Source organism: Triticum dicoccoides, chromosome 6A (genome assembly GCF_002162155.2).
Source record: "Triticum dicoccoides isolate Atlit2015 ecotype Zavitan chromosome 6A, WEW_v2.0, whole genome shotgun sequence".
NCBI classification, from domain to species: Eukaryota; Viridiplantae; Streptophyta; class Magnoliopsida; order Poales; family Poaceae; genus Triticum; species Triticum dicoccoides.
Window position 1 is genome coordinate 540534217 of NC_041390.1, and position 9677 is coordinate 540543893.

The following is a 9677-nucleotide window of genomic DNA, read 5'->3' on the forward strand; positions in this document are numbered from 1 at the left end:
GTGAGGAAAGGGACACGGTGTGTTCACTTGAGCGTGCATTCCAAGCCGCAGCAATCGAAGACCCAGATCACAGGAGCGGAAGACTTCCCGAGGCGACCCTTAAGAAGAAGAAGGCTTCGCCTAGCCCAAGCCATAAGGAGGCAGATGCCTCCGGAGGCGTTGCGTCAGGATTTGCGCCCGTTTAGGGAGCGCCACCATCTGTCGCATAGGAAAGCGCGCCCGGCGCCCTCCTCGGGCAGGGCTCGGGGCTCTTTCTTGGAGAGCCACCAACTTTGCCAAGGTCACGAGGGAGGTGCTCGGGCACCACTTGGAGGGGTGCTTCCAGGCACATTTCCCTCAGGAAGGTACGAGGCAAGGAAGACCAAACCCTCAGGAGTTCATCGCAGGAAACACCCAGGAGCTACAGGAGTCGAGAGTCATGCACGGCAGCCGCCGCTTGCCCGCCATGGCCCCACATCCAGGCGAGGATGGTGGGCTGTGCGTCTGCATCGATGCGCCAGGGCTCAACCGAGCCGCATCTCAGGAGCGCCTCTGGCCTTCGCGCGTGGGGCGTTGCGAGGGTCCACCTCACAGCTACGTAGCATGCCTTTCGGGAACGCGGTTGCCGCTCATCAGCGCCTGCTGAGGAGCATTCTGGAGGCTCAGGAGGTCAGACATTATGCGGTCCTCGCGGAGGTGGAGATGGCCCTCGAAGACCTACCCGTGCCCCCGGAGCCTCCCGAGGCTCCTGGGCCTGGGGGCTCATGAGGGTCGATGTCTTCACCACGCGTCGCCCACTTCTTCGGCATCACTTCATCTTCAACGGCATCAGGTGACATCTTCCAAGTTCCATTTTTAGCTGGGAGAGCCCACAGGGCGGCGTCATTCCTAGGTCGCGTGGGTCCGTCCTTGCGGCACATATCCGTTTTGCTTACGCTCTTTACCTACCTTGTTGGGGGCACCCCTCGGGCTGCATCATCCCCAAGCTGCTCGGGCCTGGCCCAGCGGCATTTGCTTTTCCCGCATCTACCTGAAACGGATTTTCTCCTTCTTACTTAACATACCTGACCTAATCGCCTGCTCGATTGATATCTACCCATGGACCCACTCACTCTGGCACGAAGTCTGCATACGGGTCCGTCCCTGCAACGCTGATAAATCTGAGTGGTCGAGCTCTGGCCGCGGCAACCCCGCAAGGCACCACCTCACCAGGCCCTCAGTGCCCCAATCACTCCCTCGGAGTGACCAATGGTTGGCTGGCAACCATAGCGATAGGTCTTGTCTCTCCTTGTGATTGGTATGCAAGACCCACTCCAGGAGAAACGTTGGGGACATCGCGGGCTATCTCTCCCTCTCTCCGGCATGGACCGCTTGCACGTTAAAAGGGGGGCGCCTGAGCATGGCGACTCATGGGCTCCTACTGGCTCTCCAGACCTCACCTCCTGGCCTTGACCCACGGCATCGCGACCTGTCATACCAGTGGCGGCTGAGCTCGCTCGAGGGCCGGGACCTAAGGACGTAGAGCATTAAGGATAGTGTGGGGAAGTGGGAAGAAGCTCGCGAGGACCTAACCCAGCAGCACCTCAGCTACCGCCACTCGGGCCAGGCGCCCCGTCGAAGAACTACCCCAAACTCAAAAGATAAGTCACGCCCTTACAGGAGCTAGACCAACGCAACACCAAACCCTCTCCTAGTGCAGCTCTGTCAAGACGACGTTGCCTTCCTTTCTCGCCCAGTGAGGGCTGCTCGAGCGCTAAAGGGGACCTCCCGAGCATCGCCACTCGGGGGCTCTTACCGGACCTCGGGTCGCTCACCTCCTGGCCTTGACCACGGCATCGCGACCTGGCATACCAGCGACGGCTGAAGCCTGCCTAGGGACTGGGACCTGTTAGCGTAGAGCGCTAAGTCCTCGTGAGGATAGAAAGGGGGAGCCGAGCCGGGACAGGACAAGCATCTCGCATCGATTCATATTAGGGATATAATGTTCGCAAAAGACATGGCACGCGCCTTACATACCCCCGCGGGGTGTTGCTTCGATTCCTCGCAGGGAACAAATGGTGCTAATCCTAAGGAACACTAATTGCTCGCGCCTCCGCAAGCGATGCCATCATCAACAGTGGACTGCCCGGCACCGGCGCCAACCCCACCCAGATCAGTGGTGTCGGCGGCCCGATGCAGTTGCCCTACTCCGAGCACGGCGCGAGCTCGGAGGCTCGTAGCTGTCGTCTCTCGTCTCCGGAGTCATGAGAAGCTCGGGGGAGCCGCTGGATTCCCCAGCTCCTCTGCTGCCGCCTGAAGAGCTGCTGGAGGGCCGATGGGCAGGCCAGGTCCTCGCCAGTCCGATGCCCCTGCCGCTTTCCTTGGGGCAGCACTCCAACCGGCGTCCTTCAACATCGAAGACCTTGAAGAACATCAGGGAGGCATCGTCGTGTTCAAGATGAATTATGAGGGCACCCTCCGTCCGGCAGACACGTGCGATCTCACCCTAGCCCCGGGTCATGTAGACCTTGCCCAGAGCGGCGACCACGACCTCCCCTCCGGTCGCGAGGGTGCTGCAGTTGGCGTGCTGCAGCCAAAGCTCCAGACACCCGCTTGGCGGCATCTCGAAGGCGAAGGAGGGAGGAAGGCGGATCCAAGAGCATGGGGGCATGGCGGTGTGAAGCACGAGCTCACAGGAGGAGCCCTCGGCGTGGACTCCAGGAGGAACGACGCGCACCATCGTGACTCGCCGGTGTCGGCGGTGGCACCGTCGGTGTCGCTCGACGCCCTCTTCCCCAGGGCCCTCGATTCGGGCGTACAAGGGCAGTGGAAACCCAGGAGGCAGCCACTCGTACCAGGGCCTCGATGCCTCCTGCCAAGCACCCTCATCTCAGCGGCAGGGGACTAGCCGTTTCTTCAGCGGAAGAGGGTCAAGACCTTCTCGGGGGGCCTTTCCTTTCTCTTCTGCAGAAAACCGGCGGATTGGTTCCATTGGCGTAAGGAGAAGCAAGGACGAGGAAGAGGAAGGAAAGGAGTAGCAGGAAGGGATAAGCTAACGAGGCTCATGCAGCCCCGTACTTATAGCTGGAGAAGGCCAACCGTCGGCCACCACGATCGCAGGTAATCATGACCCATTTCTCTGCATGCAGGGACTTGTCAAGTTGAGCGGTTGCCGAGGCATCATGGGGAAGCGCAGATGCCCATGTCCAACCAATCGCCACGCGGCACCCAAGGCCGCAGGCTATTGGGGCCCGTGGCGCTTCGCACTTGCCCCTTCACTTCTCTGCTAAGCCAAGCCCGGGCGCGCCTCGGGCCCGGGGGCTACTGTCGGCGTTCTGGGAACGGGGGTCCCCAGACTTGCCTGCCTGCGGCCTGCGGCGTGGCTCGAGTGGGGGCCCAGTGCGGCCCAGCTTCATCAGCTCAAGCTCAAGACCCTCGCAAGGGGCCAAGCCTTGCGGGGCAGACGATAGGAGGCTTCCTCAGGAGCAGCCTCATCAGGCAGGCTCGCGAGGAGGCAGAGAGATCAAGGCAGGGGTGCCTCGCGAGGAGCCCGTGACGCAAGCCATGACGATCGAGATTAGGTGGGCGCCAGGTGGGCGCCGGCCTATGCAGTGTCCTTGTTTCCCCTTTAGTGCAAAGAGAGCAAGCACAGGCCAAGGCATCGGGTAAAGGTTACCATTCCGGTGCAACGAGACCAAGACCAGCAGAGCGGCAGGACGGAGGTCACCGTGGAGCCCAAGACGACGTCATCATCAGTTCTTTTGGCAGCCGAAGACCACCTTTGGTCAGGATAACTTGTACTAGATGTTCCCCTTCAAAATGGCCAAATGTTGGCGCACTTCCCGCTCATTATTTGGGAAGAGGACCAGGGCCTCTATAAATAGGACTAGCCCCCAAAGAGAGGAGGGAAGGGAGAAAAAGAAGGGAAAGGAGAGAGAGAAGAGAAAGAGAGAAAGAGAGATCCGGACCAAGTAGAACACACCACACCAGCTCAAGAACACCTCTCGCGAGGTCGTTCTTCCCCCTGTATTGTTCATCATCAGCCCATGAGGCAATCCACCACACCACACACTGGAGTAGGGTATTACACCACATCGGTGGCCCGAACCAGTATAAACCTCGTGTCCTTTGTGTGTTCTTCTTTACAACCTAGATTTCTTGCGAGCCATAGAAGCGCGAGTCGGTAGGGGAAAGATCTTCGTGCGCACCCCAGAGTTCAAACCTTAAGGGTCTGCCGGAACCCGAAATCCGACCAAGCAGTTTGAGAAACTTAATGAAACAGTGCAAATCAAACTAAATCAATGCCTACATGTAGTGATTGTGGTAGAGTAGAGAAAATCACATAGCCGTGTCCAGTGATTTTCACCCAACCAGTGTGCACGGGGTGTCCAGTAACTTTTGTGGTACCCTGTGCGCACGGGGGTCAGATACCACGTGCACACGGGTGAGGGAGTCCTGGACTAAGGGGTCCTCGGGCGTCCGGCCTGTTATCTATGGGCTGGACTGATGGGCTATGAACACGTGAAGACCGAAGACTACACCCGTGTCCGTATAGGACTCTCCTTGGCGTGGAAGGCAAGCTTAGCGAACAACTATGAAGATTCCATCTTATGTAACCGACTCTATGTAACCCTAGATCCCCTCGGTGTCTATATAAACCGGAGGGTTTAGTCCGAATAGGATGGACTCAATACCTTAGTCATACAGGCTAGACTTCTAGGGTTTAGCCATTACGTTCTCGTGGTAGATCAACTCTTGTAATACTCGTATTCATCAATATCAATCAAGCAGGACATGGGGTATTACCTCCATTAAGAGGGCTCGAACCTGGGTAAAACTTCGTGTCCCCTGTCTCCTGTTACTGTCAACCTTAGACGCACAGTTCGGGACCCCCTACCTGAGATCCGCCGGTTTTGACAGCGACATTGGTGCTTTCATTGAGAGTTTCGTTGTGCTGTCGCTAAAAGGTTTGCTAGCCCCTTCAATCGTCAATAATGGCGCTGTCTACGGAGAAGCTTTCCTCCTCAGACAGATCTTCGTGTTCGGCGGCTTCGCACTGCAGGCAAACTCGTTTGGCCATATGGAGCAGATCGAAAGCTACGCCCCTGGCCATCAGGTCAGATTCAGGAGCTTGAACTATGCCATGGACATCCGTGGAGACTTGATCTTTGCTGGATTCGATACCACAGTAGCCGCTCCCGATCACCCCGATGATCATGACCTAAATCTGTCATCGGGCCGCATCCAGGAGATCGCTCCTGTAACCGCTCTAGCCCTAGAGCCGGAGCAGGCCGCGCCATCCAAAGACGAGAAGATTAACCCCACCACGGAGGCGGGAGGCCGCAGATCCCACGGTGTTGGAGCCGCACATGGACCTGGCCTCACTCGACGCCTATGCCACTGAAACACTGGACTCATCTCCGGCTGTAGGTTCCGAACCACGCGAGCCCGCGGATGTCGTGCTTGATTGTTTATCGATCTTCGAATTCAGCACCGCAGACATCTTCCATCACTCGCCTTTGGGCGACGTGCCAAACTCATTAAAAAACATGTCCTTGGTGGAGGGCTCTCGGCTGAGCTATATCCGGCTCGAGCTAGGGGCTGACGATGGAGAATTTTGCTTCCCACCTGCCACCCACTTCATAGCAACAGTCGAGGATTCGACCGAAACACTGGATTACGACTCCGAGAATATTCACGGCATGGACAATGACGCCGAAGACAACGAAGACCCCGTTGATACAATTAACAATGAACGGGACGACAGGCAGGATAGCCCCGGTAAACAGGCCACGCATGAAGATTCGGAGGATGACAATTACCTTCCACTCTCTGAGGATGAGGAGAGCCTCAGTGCCGAAGATTTCATCGTGCCTGAGAACCTTGTGAGCAGGAGCGCCTAAAGCGCCAACTAATAGCCACTGCAAGGAGCCTGAAGAAGAAGAAGCGGCAGCTTCAAGCTGACCAAGATCTGCTTAATGATAGATGGACCAAAGTCCTAGCCGCCGAAAAATACGGCCTTGGTGGCCCAGCCAAAAGCTACCCGAAGCATATACCGCTACCCCAGGGCGACGATAAGGCGTTCGAGCCCGTGCGATCATCGCACAATGCGGCAGGTCGACCACAACTTGGTCCGGTTAAAGCGGCAACTCAAGCCGAACAACAGACGGCCCCACCTCGCTGTAAAGGCAAGAACAAAACAGCTCAAGGTTGTACATACAACCTTCAATAGGGCTGGGGCAGTAAAACAGGATACCCAAGAGCGATCTACGAATCGCAAGGACACACCTCGACACGTGACGACGACCACCTATTCAGACGCGACAAACCTAGCCACGCCTGGGTTGAAAACCGCAAATGGACTCCGTCAGAGGTACGCCGCAGTGTGGCCCAACATAGAGGCGCCGCACACCCTCTGTGCTTCATAAATGAAGTAATGGAGCATGAATTCCCAGACGGGTTCAAACCCATGAATATCGAATCATATGATGGAACAACGGATCCCGGGGTATGGATTGAGGATTTCCTCCTCCAAATCCACATGGCCTGCGGAGATGACCTTCACACCATCAAATACCTACCACTAAAACTCAAAGGACCAGCTCGGTACTGGTTAAATAGTCTGCCGGAAAATTCTATTGGTAGCTGGGAGGACTTGGAGGACGCCTTTCGCAACAACTTCCAAGGAACATATGTCCGGCCACCGGACGCCGATGACCTAAGTAATATTGTCCAGCAGCCCGGAGAGTCAGCAAGGAAGCTCTGGACCAGGTTCTTAGTTAAAAAGAACCAAATCATCGACTGTCTGAACGTGGAAGCCTTTGCGGCCTTCACACACAGCGTCCGGGATGAATGGCTTGCACGCCACCTCGGTCAAGAAGGACCTAGATCCATGATAGCCCTTACCGCTCTAATGACCCGCTTTTGCGTGGGAGAAGACAGCTGGCTCGCTTGTAGAAGTAATAGCGCTAGCGACTCGGGCACTTCCAAAATCCGAGATGGCAATGGCAAGCCACGACGAAGCAAATACAACAGTCGCAATGATAACGATAGATCACGCGACACAGCGGTTAACGCCAGATTCAGCAATCCCAAGCCCGGTCAACGGAAAAAGCCATTCAAGGCGAATAGAGACGGACCATCCAACCTAGATAGGATACTAGACCGACCCTGCCAGATACGCGGCCACCCCAACAAACCAGCCAATCATACCAACAAAAGCTGTTGGGTCCTCAAGCAGGCCGGCAAGCTCAACACCGAACAAAAGGGAAGGGGGTCGCAAGCCAATAGGGACGACGGAATGGTTCAATAGCCAAATGCAGAGGGCCAGAAGCAACTTCCCCCCGAAGATCGATCAAATCCGGAGAAATAGCAGTTCGGCTTCCGCCACCCATCTCATATACACGATGAAGCTATACCATGTATACATAACTATGCACTTAAGATACCATGGGCAGCGGCGGAAGCACAATACGGATAAGTCTGCAAACATTCCGGTAATGTTTTTTATATACTTTCCTTTTTTCAATACTTCTTAAAAGCAGGTAGCACAATGGAGAAACACTTACGACCGACTCCATCGGAGTTCGGATCCATACACTCACCTACGGGGCTAGTTCCTTCAAGGATTCCCCTCGCTGAGGACAGGCGGCGCAGACGTGTGACAGGAGGTCCAAAATAAACTTTTGTAGACTGCACTCTTTTTTAGAGCCTGTAACATGCCTTTTTCCTCTGCCTTTGACCCAGGGCATATCAAATGACCCAGGTCGTGGCATATATATTAATTAATCATCGGCATATCGCTCAGGTCCCAGTTCTCACTATCCGAATTAATTACCCGCGTCTTTCCCGCAAATGAACACGCCTCCCATGGTTGTTTCACAAACATACCCCGGCTTAACTTGCCAGGGGCTCGGTACGGGAACAAATGAGTTGCCAACAAAGTCTGAACAGCTTTTACAGCATACTTCAGCGTCGCGAGTTTGGCCTTATATGCATCAGCTCCGAATCATGTCTTGGGTCAATAGTTGGGTTGCACGGCTCCTATGCTTGCTATCCTACGTTCCGTTCTATCGGCTAGGGTAGTAAAGGGAGAACTACTACGATTGTGCTACCGGTTCACCTGGTGACGCACCTCAGTAGAGAAAACCAAAAACTGACTGTCATGATGCGGCGAGAGCTGGTCAGCCACTCGATGACTTATCGGAGTCTCTAGCGATTCCTCCATGTCACACGAAGGACCTCTTTTCCGGTCAATTATGTAAACGCATCGTATGAATAAGCCGCATACATACCAGGGGCTATGTCGTAGACCCACCATAAAACTCCTATGTCTAAGTGAAAGTGTTAACGCCCTATAGTTTGGTTGCCTGGTTCGCCGCATTGACACCTCCTTTACGGACCAAGACGTTGGGTCAAGAGTGATGATATGCTTTTTTGAACACCCCTGTACTTCCTACAAGGAGGCTAAAGCCGATGACTGGAAATCTTTTAGATTATATTAAAACGGCCGCACAGGAGGAACACAAGCTTTCGAGCAATCACTATAAAATTGTCTCGTACAATTCTTATACACCTCACTTGAACATTATGTCTTTCGAACATTGACCCTCTATCAAGTGGGCGGCTACTAGGACGTCTTCAAAATAATGCTCTGGTTCGTGGCGGTCCCTGCGCTTGGGCAGACTCTTCACCGCAACGTCGATGGCCTTCATATTCCTCCAGAATGTCTTGACTCGGGCAAAAGCCATCTATGCACCCTCGATGCACACCAATCGTTTCACAACATCGATACACGGCACTGCGTCAACAAGCCGCTGCACCAAGCCAAAGTAACTATTCGGAATAGGCTCAGTTGGCCATAACCAGATTATGACATTCTTCATAGCAGCACCGGATATCCTATGAAGCTCGGCCCAATGGGACATCTGCTCATTCAGCAACAGGGGGCGCTTCGAGGCGCCGAACTGTGACCAGAAAAGCTTCTCCGTTGCGTACCCCTCTCGCGCCTGATAATACTGCGCTGCATCGGAAGAACTCTTCGGCAAGTCTAAAAACTCGTCCGGAGAACTCCACAATTGGTTCAATGAGCATAGTTCGGATCGCCGAACTTAGCCTGTAGTAAAAATGGCTTACCAGCTGCAATCTCCCCAGCTTGCCGGATCTCCTCATGGGCCGCTCTGGATTCAGACCGCGCTTCTCTTGCTTCTTGTAAAGCCTTTTTAATTTCAGCCATTTTGGCTTCTTTCTCCTTCTCAAGGAGCTCACAGCGGCTGGCAACACTTTTTAGCTCAAGCGCCATCATGAACATCCTCTCCTCGTCTTGACGCCGAGCAGCCCGTTCGGCTTCTAACTCAGCCGATGCCTTCTCGGCAGCCGCATTACTACGTCGGGCCTGCTCCTTGGACCGGGCTAGCTCCGCCCGAAGAATTTCAACGGTGGTAGCACCATCTACAGCCAGGTACAGCTTTCAGCGTCATGCTTATATCACAAAAATGTACGTACAGAGACTGGTTCGAATACATACCTTGCGACTCATCAAGGCGCATATTGATCAATGTAATATCATCCTCGGCCACATCAAGCTTCCGTTGCAGTTCGGCAATATCCGCAGTTCAGGAAGTAGCCAGGGGGGAAGCAGCCTGTGTTCAAAGTTAATCAGTTTAGTCCTTCAAAATTTCTTCTTGATCCTCCGTTCGCCTCCCATAGGAAGCCAACCG